Raw genomic sequence first — 15,692 nt, 5'->3', positions numbered from 1 at the left:
CAGGGCATTGTGGGAAAACAAATGTTGTGGTATCCACATGTGCCACACCATCCTGGACTCTCCTGTGTGTCTAGTTTTCTGAAATATGCAGGTTATGGGCCATTTCCTGTCACGGACGGTAGGCTCATCCACACAAGTAAAGTAGCATTTTATCAGGAAACGAGTGAATGCTAAGTGGTAGGCAATTTGTGGCTCCCATGAGATTCTAAAACTTCACCCATAGAATTGTGAGTACAATTTGTGTTTTTAGCCAAAGTTTGAAGTTTGCAAAAGCTTCTGGGTAAGAAAATCAATGGAAGCCACACAAGTCACCCCACCCTTGACTCCCATTGGTGTCTAGTTTTCAGAAATGTGTGGGTTTGGTAGATTTCCCGCTGTACTTGCAGGGTAAAAATTCGCAGCTACCCAAATTACAAAAGAAGGTTTGGTGTAAGATAAAATATTTGACCTGTCCATGTTGGGTTTTGAGCACTTTCATGATATGACAACTAAGCCCACATACACAAGTGATGTACTGGTTTTATCAGGAGACTAGTGGGAATGTAGAATAGGAGATCGTATGTTATAACTTATTGGGCTTCTATGCACTTGTGGCTTCCAAATGTAAGCCAGTGTACAAGATAGATGTCATTTTGCAAAATGCAGAATTTGGCCTACTTTTCAAAATGCACAGATTGCAAGTAGGGTAACACCACAAAGTTAGGTAAAATGGACTGCTGCTTAGGAAAATGTAAAAACTGTGGTGAATAACTGTTTTTGTTTTTGTATATAATCATGCTTGTCTTTGAAAGCTGGGAAGATGGTGGTCCAAGCTGAGCAAACTTTTTGTGCATGCTATTTAAAAAATTATATATGTTCTCATGCACAGCACTTTTTCCCATTTCTCTCTAAAAACCCTTCCATAATTTAGCAATGTTTTGGCTATTTTCTGGGTCCCCTCCAGATTAATCCACAAACCCTGCACAAATGCCACAAATGAACAAATGAACAAATGCTTTATGCTGAAAACAAATATGAAGGTGTAAGTGCAAAGTATCCCAACTACCAAAAAAGGACTTAGCATTCTAGGGCAGAGGTCTTCAACTGTGGGGGGTGCCCCCTGGGTGTTAGTGGCAGCATTCCAAGGGGGGTCTCAATGCCTCAGTAAGCACTTGTAAATTAAGGTGGCCTGAAGTACACCTTTGTTTAATTTTTACGTTTCCAGGCTGTCTTCATGTACAGTAAGCAACTGAAGTTAGAGCTGTCATCTTTCACACAGGAAAATTCCTGCAATCTGTTCACATTTTATAACTCTGCAAAGGCCTGACAATGTTTGAGTAAAACTTTATATGAACTTGCCTGCCTTCATTCTTACCAAGGCATTTCTGTTTTTGTTTACTTTACTTATCAGTAAGGGATCATTAGGGCAACTGTAGAACACATTTTAAAATGTTTTCTTCTAACATTTTCCGTTTAAAGTATATACTGATAAGAGGAAGAAATACCAGCTTTAGGTGATTTTACCATTTCTTTACAGGCGAGTGTGATCCTAAACATCCAGGTGGTGGGGTCAAAGATATGGCTAAAAACAACCAAATATTCTATGACTATTTTGCTATATGTTCACCGTCAGAGCCTCCCTCTCCCAAAGGAAATCATTTGTTCTGCCTTCCTGAGCTTCAGCTGGTCAAGCAGCAGGGGGGAAGAAACCTTCTGTAGGATGGCAGCAGTGTGGGCTGCCTGAGAAAACCCTACAAACTGGTAGGAGCAAAGGTGGGGGTCCTCTAAGGAGCCCCCAGAGTGCATGAAATCATACAACCAATACTGGCAACAGTCACTGCTTATGAAATAATACCTACTTTCAATGAAAAATAAATGCAAATTAAACTACTGACATGGAGAAGGCAGGACAGGAAGTGTGCTGGAAAAATAAACTGTACTTCAAAGATAGAAGCACAGATGTCACAGGGCCCAGGCCATCCAACACGCCTTTGATCCCCAGCCAGATCACCCATGAGCCCCCCTAATTAGATTAGGAGAGGGGCTGGAAAGGGAGTGAAGAAAAACATTCCCCACACCTGTGGGTTGGATTAGCCAGATCTGCACTTCAAGGAGAGCATTTCCTCATTTTGAGTTTTGAGGAGCTGTGCATTGTGGGACAAAAATATGTGGCAGTTCTCAGGAAACAGTCACCACAGAGGATGGCAACTTTAACGTCATGGGGTGGGGTGCCCCCCCACTTGCCAGGCTAGAATGTGGAATAAATATGGGAGATCTGCAGTAGTCCCTCAGATCGCTGCCTGATACACCTTAAGAAGAAGGACTTCCCAGCTCAAACCTAGGACTGACCAAGAAAGGACTGCACTCAGAAGGACGGTGTAGGAAAATACCCTCTTTTTCGCATAGTTACCCTCCACTTTTTGCCTGCTGTCTGTGTGTTTTGACTGTGTTCCCTGGGATACTGCTAACCAAGGACCCAAGTGACTGTGCTCTCTTCCCCTAAATGTGGTTGTTCCTGACACCATACACCCCACAATTGGCATACTGGTGACCCCATGTAAGTCCCTAGTATATGGTACCTAGGTACCCAGGGCCTTGGGGCACCAGAAGATCCCCATGGGCTGCAGCATGTATTATGCCACCCATGGGGACCCATGTCAAATGTGTCTGCCTGCCTGCCTTTGCAGCCTGCATGAAAAGCTGCATGCACCATTTCACCTCAGGTAACTGCACCAGGTCACTAGAAGTCATCCCAATGGCAGGCCCTCCTAGCCCAGAGGGCAGGGTTCAGGTTCCTGTGTGTGAGGGCATCCCTGCATGAGCAGAGGTACCCGTATGAACTCCAGCTCCATTTTCCTGGACTTAGTAAGTGCGGGGATGCCAGCTCCCTAAAGACAGTACCTGCTCTACATAAATAGGTATTTGCCTGTCTTCAAGGATAAGGAGTGGACTCCCTCATCAGCATTATGTAGAAAAGTGCTGGAAGACGCCACCTGCAACATCCACAAAAAGGGCAACCCCAGCTGACCAGCTTCACCTGGATTTTCCTAGACTGACCAGGTGCATTGTGGGAGTTGGAGTCCTAGACCCCCATGAGGCTAACCAGAGCTTCTGATCCCTTGCCTGTTGCTATGGACCCTTTCTGACTCTCGAGGACCCTTTCAGAAGATCTGAAAGTTTGGGAACTTTTTGCCAACTTTTGTGAAAATGCTCCAGAAGAGGACCGGCTTGACATCGAGAGTCAAGTCGCGGTTGTTGAACCATGAGCCACCGACCTCCAAAGACCCACTGAGGTATTATGCTGAAGCAGGCCACCATCGTCAAAGCAAACTCTGCATTCAAGGACCGGATAGCTGGACATCATGAAGAAAAGGTTAAAAAAAAGGACTAACTGCAAAGGTAAAATCTTGACCATGACCTATCGCTTAACCTATCCGACCGCACTCCATTGCGATCAGCCTAAACCTTTGAGTTTGTCCCAGTCCAGAACAACCAGCTAGCCACAGCTTGTGATTTATGCTTTTTGATGCTAGTTTGCACTTTTTTAATTTAATAATTGAAAAATCATATCTCTGATTCCCTACCTTAGATTTTTGTCTTTTTTGGTTTTTGAAAGTTAAGAATAATCCCTATTTTTATATATTGGTTTGGGGTTTGTATTGTATTGTGTTGCTTACTTCCTTACTGTTTTGTGGATATTAAATGCTTTACACTTACCTATCTCCTAAATTAAGCCTGACTGCTCATTGCCAAACTACCAAGGGTTGAGCAAGGATTAATTTGTTGAAACCTGACTGGACCTTATTAGTGATTGTAGCATTACTACTAGCTGAAGGTGCATACTTCCACCTGCTAATAACTCACTGTCCTACAGCTAAGAGGCCCCACCAATTACCTGTGAATATTGAAGTCATTATTTTAAAATTGTATTAGACACAGTATAAGATAGGCTTATTCAAGGATATTCAAGTATAAGTGTAGGTTTATATTAAAAAAAATGTCTTTGAAGTGGAGGAGACTTCAAAGAGTGGTTTTGAAGTGCATAAGTTCCCATTTCAGCCCAGTCCTGTCTCCCAGGATCCCAGTGCCCACCCTCTGGTAGCTTGGCTCTGAGCAGTCAGGCTTAACTTAGAAGGTAATGTGTAGAGTATTTGTACAAAGACTTATACAATAACACAGTGAAAACACCACAACAATACACCACACATGTTAAGAAAAATAGAGAATATTTATTTGAATAAAATACTGTTGAAACAATGAAAATCTAATGTACACAAGCAAAGTTCATTATTTTTAAAGATTACATCTCACTAAAGCACTTAGAAACACAATAGCTCCAACTGGGGCTATCATGGCATCTTTGATGAAGTTGTTCCAAATAATCTGATGCCACAAGCAATGGCCATGGAATCGCATGGACCCCCAGGTACAGTACCTTTTGAAAACGAAGAAACAAAGATGTCTGCAAGACTTGAAAGAATGGAGAATAATGCTAGAAGGAACAATGTTAGAATCTTGGGGGTAAAAGAAGGGGTGGAAGGGGCAATTATTAAAACTCTTGTAATTAATTTACTGAAGAGTACCTTTCCACAGGATGGTTTTGCAGACACTCTTGAGATAGAAACCCAGCAAGTACAAAGAGATCCTTTAAAAAGGCAACCTGGGTGGAAAAATCCACAAATGATTTTGGGGAATTTTTTCTCATACTCTGTGAAAGAGAAAATATTGGGGCTAGCCTTGAGAGCAGGATCATTGCAAGCACTGGGGGCAACCTTTAAGATTAGACCTGACATCTCTAAGGAGACAGCTGAAAGGCAGTGGGGGTTGGAAAACATACTGGAGGACTCAAAGAATTTGAGAGCCACATCACAACTAAGCATTCCAGCCAACCTGATGGTTATGTGGCAGAAAAAGATGCACAATTTTTCTGATCCAGAGGATGTAGATAATTTTATTGCACAGATGAAGGGGGAGCAGCTCAGCGGAAACTAAAGTAAGGAGTATGGTGGTATCGGCTTTCCCTTAGGGTGGGGCAGGAATGGGCATTAGGAAATGCCTAGTAATTTAGTTTGGAGGGTTCTGGTGGGGGGCACTTGTGATGGTTAGCATGGGGGAAAATGTAAAAAAAAAGTTGATGGCCTCAATTTAAGTCAGGTGATTTACACACAGGGTGGAACACCAACTAGATATGTGGGTTATGGGAAAAAAGGAGTATGGGAGGGATGAGTATAGGCAAGTCAGGTAGGATGCAATCCTTGGCAATTCTTTGTTGGAACGTAAATGGGCTGCATGTAGCTAAAAGGCAGAGAACAGTTTTACAATATTTAAAATAATTTAAAGCCCAAATAATTATGCTCCAAGAAACGCATCTTATAAGACAGGAATGTAGGGTTATTTTTTTTTTAGGCAGAGATGGGTGAAAAAAATAGTAGCCATGGATCAAGCACACCATACTAAAGGAAGAGCCCAGGCATTTAAGGTAAAATCAGGGATGAACTTGGTTCAACATAGGGCAGATGAAGGGGGTCGTTGGATAGTTGCAGAAGTAAAGGTTCATCATTTCCTGTATACCCTAGTAAGTTACTACGGCCCAAACGAGGATGATATCACCCATCTGTCACAGCTTTTTTTCAAATCTCATTCACTTTAAAGCTTCTATCATGTTAGGAGGAGAATTTTGGGGGCTCATTTTGACCTCGGCGGTCTTTTTTAAAGACCGACGAGGGACCGCTGTGCGGAAGACCGCCAGTGCAGGCGGTTTGCCCCTCGGCCTATTATGACCATTGGCAGCTCTCCGTCCCTTTACGGACGGAGAGCCGCTAATAGCCATACTGGCGGGAGGCGGGGAAGTGGAGGTTGCTCCACCTCCACCGCCACGCCAACAGAACACCGCCCAGTGAATCACGTCCTGTGATTCGCTGGGGCGGTGATTTGTTGGCGGTGTGGTGTCGGCGGGGCTGCCCCCATGGCTCCCGTCCCCTCCTGGAGGATCGACGGACCAGGTAAGTCGATCGTCCGTTAGGGGAGGGGGGTGAGGGGTGTTGTGTGCGTGCATGGGGGTGTGCGTCTGAGTATGTAGAGGGGTGTGTGAGTGCATGTATGCTTGTGGGGGTGATGCGTGTTTGGGAATGAGTGTGTGCATGTCTGTGGGTATGTCTGTATGGATGTGTGCGTGTATGTTTGAATGTGGGTGTGCGTGTCGGACTGTGTGTGTGGATGTTGGCATGTATGTCGGTATGTGTGCGTGTGTGTGTTTGTGGTGCCTGCATGCGTGTCGGGTGTGTGTGTGAGTTCTGTGATGTTGGGGGTCGGGGTGGGGAGGGGGGCCCTACCACCTTTGGGGGGTGGCAGGGGTGGTGGGGGGTGTAGGGGAGGGAGTCGGGGGGTGAGGGGTGGGGGAGACCCCTATCAGTGCCAGGGAAGGAATTCCCTGGCACTGATAGTGCTTACTGCCATGGATTTCATGGCGGTTCAAACCACTGGAAATCCACGGCGGTAAGCTGGGTCCAAATACCGCCGGCAGTATAGTGACGGAACGGAGAACCGGCGGATGACCATGGCGGTAACCGCCATAGTCATAATTCCACAAGGTAAGACCGCCAGCCTGTTGGCGGTCTTACCGCCGGTTCTCCGCCTTCCGCCAGGGTCGTAATGACCCCCTAAATGTCTTATTAGATAACACTCTAGATGGATCCTCAGTGAGGATACAAATCAGTTCCTAAGGATGAGGGCATCTTTGTTGGATTTTATAGAAAAGTTTGGTTTGTGTGAGGTACTACAGAGAATAAAAGGGAATTGTAGATGTAAGGAAATGCCTCCTTGGCATGGTTGCCCCCTGACTTTTTGCCTTTGCTGATGCTATGTTTACAATTGAAAGTGTGCTGAGGCCTGCTAACCAGGCCCCAGCACCAGTGTTCTTTCCCTAACCTGTACTTTTGTATCCACAATTGTCAGACCCTGGCATCCAGATAAGTCCCTTGTAACTGGTACTTCTAGTACCAAGGGCCCTGATGCCAAGGAAGGTCTCTAAGGGCTGCAGCATGTCTTATGCCACCCTGGAGACCTCTCACTCAGCACAGACACCCTGCTTGCCAGCTTGTGTGTGCTAGTGAGAACAAAACGAGTAAGTCGACATGGCACTCCCCTCAGGGTGCCATGCCAGCCTCTCACTGCCTATGCAAGTATAGGTCAGTCACCCCTCTAGCAGGCCTTACAGCCCTAAGGCAGGATGCACTATACCATAGGTGAGGGTACCAGTGCATGAGCATGGAACCCCTACAGTGTCTAAACAAAACCTTAGACATTGTAAGTGCAGGGTAGCCATAAGAGTATATGGTCTGGGAGTTTGTCAAACACGAACTCCACAGCACCATAATGGCTACACTGAAAACTGGGAAGTTTGGTATCAAACTTCTCAGCACAATAAATGCACACTGATGCCAGTGTACATTTTATTGCAAAATACACCCCAGAGGGCACCTTAGAGGTGCCCCCTGAAACTTAACCGACTGTCTGTGTAGGCTGACTAGTTCCAGCAGCCTGCCACACTAGAGACATGTTGCTGGCCTCATGGGGAGAGTGCCTTTGTCACTCTGAGGCCAGTAACAAAGCCTGCACTGGGTGGAGATGCTAACACCTCCCCCAGGCAGGAGCTGTAACACCTGGCGGTGAGCCTCAAAGGCTCACCCCTTTGTCACAGCACCGCAGGACACTCCAGCTAGTGGAGTTGCCCGCCCCCTCCGGCCCCGGCCCCCACTTTTGGCGGCAAGGCCGGAGAAAATAATGAGAATAACAAGGAGGAGTCACTGGCCAGTCAGGACAGCCCCTAAGGTGTCCTGAGCTGAGGTGACTCTAACTTATAGAAATCCTCCATCTTGCAGATGGAGGATTCCCCCAATAGGGTTAGGATTGTGACCCCCTCCCCTTGGGAGGAGGCACAAAGAGGGTGTACCCACCCTCAGGGCTAGTAGCCATTGGCTACTAACCCCCCAGACCTAAACACGCCCTTAAATTTAGTATTTAAGGGCTACCCTGAACCCTAGAAAATTAGATTCCTGCAACTACAAGAAGAAGGACTGCCTAGCTGAAAACCCCTGCAGAGGAAGACCAGAAGACAACAACTGCCTTGGCTCCAGAAACTCACCGGCCTGTCTCCTGCCTTCCAAAGAACTCTGCTCCAGCGACGCCTTCCAAAGGGACCAGCGACCTCTGAATCCTCTGGGGACTGCCCTGCTTCGACGACGACAAGAAACTCCCGAGGACAGCGGACCTGCTCCAAAAAGACTGCAACTTTGTTTCAAGAAGCAGCTTTAAAGAACCCTGCAACTCCCCGCAAGAAGCGTGAGACTTGCAACACTGCACCAGGCGACCCCGACTCGGCTGGTGGAGAACCAACACCTCAGGGAGGACCCCCGGACTACTCTACGACTGTGAGTACCAAAACCTGTCCCCCCTGAGCTCCCACAGCACCGCCTGCAGAGGGAATCCCGAGGCTTCCCCTGACCGCGACTCTCTGAAACCTAAGTCCCGACGCCTGGAAAAGACCCTGCACCCGCAGCCCCCAGGACCGGAAGGACCGGACTTTCACTGCAGAAGTGACCCCCAGGAGTCCCTCTCCCTTGCCCAAGTGGAGGTTTCCCCGAGGAAGCCCCCCCTTGCCTGCCTGCAGCGCTGAAGAGATCCCTTGATCTCTCATTGACTAACATTGCGAACCCGACGCTTGTTCTAACACTGCACCCGGCCACCCCCGCGCCGCTGAGGGTGAAATTTCTGTGTGGGCTTGTGTCCCCCCCGGTGCCCTACAAAACCCCCCTGGTCTGCCCTCCGAAGACGCGGGTACTTACCTGCTGGCAGACTGGAACCGGGGCACCCCCTTCTCTCCATTGAGGCCTATGCGTTTTGGGCACCACTTTGAACTCTGCACCTGACCGGCCCTGAGCTGCTGGTGTGGTAACTTTGGGGTTGCTCTGAACCCCCAACGGTGGGCTACCTTGGACCAAGAACTGAACCCTGTAAGTGTCGTACTTACCTGGTAAAACTAACAAAAACTTACCTCCCCCAGGAACTGTGAAAATTGCACTGTGTCCACTTTTTAAATAGCTATTTGTGAATAACTTGAAAAGTATACATGCAATTGAAATGATTCAAAGTTCCTAATGTACTTACCTGCAATACCTTTCAAACAAGATATTACATGTTAAATTTGAACCTGTGGTTCTTAAAATAAACTAAGAAAAGATATTTTTCTATACAAAACCTATTGGCTGGATTTGTCTCTGAGTGTGTGTACCTCATTTATTGTCTATGTGTATGTACAACAAATGCTTAACACTACTCCTTGGATAAGCCTACTGCTCGACCACACTACCACAAAATAGAGCATTAGTATTATCTCTTTTTACCACTATTTTACCTCTAAGGGGAACCCTTGGACTCTGTGCATGCTATTCCTTACTTTGAAATAGCACATACAGAGCCAACGTCCTACATTGGTGGATCAGCGGTGGGGTACAAGACTTTGCATTTGCTGGACTACTCAGCCAATACCTGATCACACGACAAATTCCAAAATAGTCATTAGAAATTGATTTTTGCAATTTGAAAAGTTTTCTAAATTCTTAAAAGACCTGCTAGGGCCTTGTGTTAGATCCTGTTTAGCATTTCTTTTAGAGTTTAAAAGTTTGTAAAAGTTTGAATTAGATTCTAGAACCAGTTTTAGATTCTTAAAAAGTATTCCAACTTTTAGAAGCAAAATGTCTAGCACAGATGTGACTGTGGTGGAACTCGACACCACACCTTACCTCCATCTACAGATGAGAGAGCTAAGGTCACTCTGTAAACTAAAGAAAATAGCAATGGGCCCCAAACCTACCAAAGTACAGCTCCAGGAGCTTTTGGCAGAGTTCGAAAAGGCCAACCCCTCTGAGGATGGCAACTCAGAGGATGAAGATAGTGACTTGGAGGGAAATTCCCCCCCTCCAGTCCTACTTAGGGAGAGCAGGGCTTCTCAAGCCCTGACTCCACAAATAATAGTCAGAGATGCTGGTTCCCTCACAGGAGGGACCAACAACTCTGAAATCACTGAGGATAACTCCAGTGAAGAGGACATCCAGTTAGCCAGGATGGCCAAAAGATTGGCTTTGGAAAGACAGATCCTAGCCATAGAGAGGGAAAGACAAGAGATGGGCCTAGGACCCATCAATGGTGGCAGCAACATAACTAGGGTCAGAGATTCTCCTGACATGTTGAAAATCCCCAAAGGGATTGTAACTAAATATGAAGATGGTGATGACATCACCAAATGGTTCACAGCTTTTGAGAGGGCTTGTGTAACCAGAAAAGTGAACAAATCTCACTGGGGTGCTCTCCTTTGGGAAATGTTCACAGGAAAGTGTAGGGATAGACTCCTCACACTCTCTGGAAAAGATGCAGAATCTTATGACCTCATGAAGGGTACCCTGATTGAGGGCTTTGGATTCTCCACTGAGGAGTATAGGATTAGATTCAGGGGGGCTCAAAAATCCTCGAGCCAGACCTGGGTTGACTTTGTAGACTACTCAGTAAAAACACTAGATGGTTGGATTCAAGGCAGTGGTGTAAGTAATTATGATGGGATGTACAATTTATTTGTGAAAGAACACCTGTTAAGTAATTGTTTCAATGATAAACTGCATCAGCATCTGGTAGACCTAGGATCAATTTCTCCCCAAGAATTGGGAAAGAAGGCGGACCATTGGGTCAAGACTAGGGTGTCCAAAACTTCCACAGGGGGTGACCAAAAGAAAGGGGTCACAAAACCTCCCCCGGGGAAAGGTGGTGAGACAGCCAAAAATAAAAATAGTAAAGAGTCTTCTACAGGCCCCCAAAAACCTGCACAGGAGGGTGGGCCCAGAGCCTCTTCACAAAACAATCCTGGGTACAAGGGTAAAAACTTTGATCCCAAAAAGGCCTGGTGTCGAAACTGTAGTCAGTCTGGACACCAAACTGGAGACAAGGCCTGTCCCAAGAAAAGTTCCACTCCAAACTCCAATCCAGGTAACACTGGAATGGCTAGTCTCCAAGTGGGATCAACAGTGTGCCCAGAGCAAATCAGGGTCCACACTGAAGCTACTCTAGTCTCTGAGGGTGGGGTGGATTTAGCCACACTAGCTGCCTGGCCGCCTAACATGCAAAAATACAGGCAGCAGCTCTTTATTAATGGGACAAGTGTAGAGGGCCTGAGGGATACAGGTGCCAGTGTCACCATGGTGACAGAGAAACTGGTTTCCCCTGGCCAATACCTGACTGGAAAAACTTATACAGTCACCAACGCTGACAATCAGACTAAAGCACATCCCATGGCAATGGTAACTTTAGAATGGGGAGGGGTCAATGGCCTGAAACAGGTGGTGGTCTCCTCAAACATCCCAGTAGACTGTCTGCTTGGAAATGACCTGGAGTCCTCAGCATGGCCTGAGGTAGAACTAAAAACCCATGCAGCCATGCTGGGTATCCCTGAACTGGTGTGTGTAAAAACAAGAGCACAATGCAAGGCACAGGGTGAAAAAGTAGAGCTGGAGTCTGGAAGAAAGGCCCAGCCTACCAAGAGAAAAGGAAAGTCAGTTGGGAAACCAACTGCAACACAGTCAGAAAAAGGGAACCTCTCTTCTCAGGAAGAAGTTCTGCCCTCTGAGGGAACTGAGCCTTTGGAGCTTGAACCTTATCAGGTTGAGCTCTTAGGCCCAGGGGGACCCTCAAGGGAGGAGCTGTGTAAGGGACAAGAAACCTGTCCCTCTCTTGAAGGCCTTAGGCAGCAAGCTGCTGAAGAGTCCAAGGGCAAGAAAAATGGAACACATAGGGTCTATTGGGAAGATGGACTCCTGTACACTGAGGCCAGAGACCCCAAACCTGGTGCCACTAGGAGAGTGGTAGTGCCTCAGTCGTTCAGAGAGTTTATTCTGACCTTAGCCCATGATATTCCCCTTGCTGGGCATTTGGGACAAACCAAGACGTGGGAGAGGTTAGTCAACCACTTCTACTGGCCCAATATGTCCCAGAAGGTTAAGGAGTTTTGCCTCTCCTGCCCCACCTGTCAATCCAGTGGTAAGACAGGTGGGCACCCAAAGGCCCCCCTCATTCCACTTCCAGTGGTGGGGGTCCCCTTTGAAAGAGTGGGTGTGGACATAGTTGGTCCACTGGAACCTCCCACAGCCTCAGGAAATATGTACATCCTAGTAGTAGTGGATCATGCTACTAGGTATCCTGAAGCTATTCCCCTTAGGTCGACTACTGCCCCTGCAGTAGCCAAGGCCCTCATTGGTATCTTTACCAGAGTGGGTTTCCCTAAGGAGGTGGTGTCTGACAGAGGTACCAACTTCATGTCAGCATACCTAAAACACATGTGGAATGAGTGTGGAGTGACTTATAAGTTCACTACACCATATCATCCACAAACTAATGGCTTAGTTGAGAGATTCAACAAGACATTAAAAGGCATGATCATGGGGCTCCCAGAAAAACTCAAAAGGAGATGGGATGTCCTCTTGCCATGTCTGCTTTTTGCTTACAGAGAGGTGCCACAGAAGGGAGTAGGATTCTCACCCTTTGAACTTCTGTTTGGTCACCCTGTAAGGGGACCACTTGCTCTTGTTAAAGAAGGCTGGGAGAGACCTCTTCATGAGCCTAAACAAGACATAGTGGACTATGTACTTGGCCTTCGCTCTAGAATGGCAGAGTACATGGAAAAGGCAACCAAAAACCTTGAGGCCAGCCAACAGCTCCAGAAGTTTTGGTATGACCAAAAGGCTGCACTGGTTGAGTTCCAACCAGGGCAGAAAGTCTGGGTTCTGGAGCCTGTGGCTCCCAGGGCACTCCAGGACAAATGGAGTGGCCCTTACCCAGTGCTAGAAAGGAAGAGTCAGGTCACCTACCTGGTGGACCTGGGCACAAGCAGGAGCCCCAAGAGGGTGATCCATGTGAACCGCCTTAAGCTCTTCCATGACAGGGCTGATGTGAATCTGTTGATGGTAACAGATGAGGATCAGGAGGCAGAGAGTGAACCTCTCCCTGATCTTCTGTCATCAGACCCAAAAGATGGCTCAGTAGATGGAGTGATCTACTCAGACACCCTCTCTGGCCAACAGCAAGCTGATTGTAGGAGAGTCCTACAACAGTTTCCTGAACTCTTCTCCCTAACCCCTGGTCAGACACACCTGTGTACCCATGATGTGGACACAGGAGACAGCATGCCTGTCAAAAACAAAATTTTTAGACAGTCTGACAATGTTAAGGAAAGCATCAAGGTGGAAGTCCACAAGATGCTGGAATTGGGAGTAATTGAGCGCTCTGACAGCCCCTGGGCTAGCCCAGTGGTCTTAGTCCCCAAACCTCACACCAAAGATGGAAAGAAAGAGATGAGGTTTTGTGTGGACTACAGAGGGCTCAACTCTGTCACCAAGACAGATGCTCATCCAATTCCTAGAGCTGATGAGCTCATAGACAAATTAGGTGCTGCCAAATTCTTAAGTACCTTTGACTTGACAGCAGGGTACTGGCAAATAAAAATGGCACCTGGAGCAAAAGAGAAAACAGCATTCTCCACCCCTGATGGGCATTATCAGTTTACTGTTATGCCCTTTGGTTTAAAGAATGCCCCTGCCACCTTCCAAAGGTTGGTGAATCAAGTCCTTGCTGGCTTGGAGTCCTTTAGCACAGCTTATCTTGATGATATTGCTGTCTTTAGCTCCACCTGGCAGGATCACCTGGTCCACCTGAAGAAGGTTTTGAAGGCTCTGCAATCTGCAGGCCTCTCTATCAAGGCATCCAAATGCCAGATAGGGCAGGGAACTGTGGTTTACTTGGGCCACCTTGTAGGTGGAGGCCAAGTTCAGCCACTCCAACCCAAGATCCAGACTATTCTGGACTGGGTAGCTCCAAAAACCCAGACTCAAGTCAGGGCATTCCTTGGCTTGACTGGGTATTACAGGAGGTTTGTGAAGGGATATGGATCCATTGTGACAGCCCTCACTGAACTCACCTCCAAGAAAATGCCCAAGAAAGTGAACTGGACTGTGGAATGCCAACAGGCCTTTGACACCCTGAAACAAGCAATGTGCTCAGCACCAGTTCTAAAAGCTCCAGATTATTCTAAGCAGTTCATTGTGCAGACAGATGCCTCTGAACATGGGATAGGGGCAGTTTTGTCCCAAACAAATTATGATGGCCTTGACCAGCCTGTTGCTTTCATTAGCAGGAGGTTACTCCCCAGGGAGCAGCGTTGGAGTGCCATTGAGAGGGAGGCCTTTGCTGTGGTTTGGTCCCTGAAGAAGCTGAGACCATACCTCTTTGGGACTCACTTCCTAGTTCAAACTCACCACAGACCTCTCAAATGGCTGATGCAAATGAAAGGTGAAAATCCTAAACTGTTGAGGTGGTCCATCTCCCTACAGGGAATGGACTTTATAGTGGAACACAGACCTGGGACTGCCCATGCCAATGCAGATGGCCTTTCCAGGTTCTTCCACTTAGAAAATGAAGACTCTCTTGGGAAAGGTTAGTCTCATCCTCTTTCGTTTGGGGGGGGTTGTGTAAGGAAATGCCTCCTTGGCATGGTTGCCCCCTGACTTTTTGCCTTTGCTGATGCTATGTTTACAATTGAAAGTGTGCTGAGGCCTGCTAACCAGGCCCCAGCACCAGTGTTCTTTCCCTAACCTGTACTTTTGTATCCACAATTGGCAGACCCTGGCATCCAGATAAGTCCCTTGTAACTAGTACTTCTAGTACCAAGGGCCCTGATGCCAAGGAAGGTCTCTAGGGGCTGCAGCATGTCTTATGCCACCCTGGAGACCTCTCACTCAGCACAGACACCCTGCTTGCCAGCTTGTGTGTGCTAGTGAGAACAAAACGAGTAAGTCGACATGGCACTCCCCTCAGGGTGCCATGCCAGCCTCTCACTGCCTATGCAAGTATAGGTCAGTCACCCCTCTAGCAGGCCTTACAGCCCTAAGGCAGGGTGCACTATACCATAGGTGAGGGTACCAGTGCATGAGCATGGAACCCCTACAGTGTCTAAACAAAACCTTAGACATTGTAAGTGCAGGGTAGCCATAAGAGTATATGGTCTGGGAGTTTGTCAAACACGAACTCCACAGCACCATAATGGCTACACTGAAAACTGGGAAGTTTGGTATCAAACTTCTCAGCACAATAAATGCACACTGATGCCAGTGTACATTTTATTGCAAAATACACCCCAGAGGGCACCTTAGAGGTGCCCCCTGAAACTTAACCGACTGTCTGTGTAGGCTGACTAGTTCCAGCAGCCTGCCACACTAGAGACATGTTGCTGGCCTCATGGGGAGAGTGCCTTTGTCACTCTGAGGCCATTAACAAAGCCTGCACTGGGTGGAGATGCTAACACCTCCCCCAGGCAGGAGCTGTAACACCTGGCGGTGAGCCTCAAAGGCTCACCCCTTTGTCACAGCACCGCAGGACACTCCAGCTAGTGGAGTTGCCCGCCCCCTCCGGCCCCGGCCCCCACTTTTGGCGGCAAGGCCGGAGAAAATAATGAGAATAACAAGGAGGAGTCACTGGCCAGTCAGGACAGCCCCTAAGGTGTCCTGAGCTGAGGTGACTCTAACTTTTAGAAATCCTCCATCTTGCAGATGGAGGATTCCCCCAATAGGGTTAGGATTGTGACCCCCTCCCCTTGGGAGGAGGCACAAAGAGGGTGTACC

Source organism: Pleurodeles waltl, chromosome 7 (assembly GCF_031143425.1).
Source record: "Pleurodeles waltl isolate 20211129_DDA chromosome 7, aPleWal1.hap1.20221129, whole genome shotgun sequence".
In the NCBI taxonomy this organism is placed as follows: domain Eukaryota; kingdom Metazoa; phylum Chordata; class Amphibia; order Caudata; family Salamandridae; genus Pleurodeles; species Pleurodeles waltl.
The sequence above is the reverse complement of the archived record's forward strand: the minus strand, read 5'-3'. Positions refer to the sequence as shown.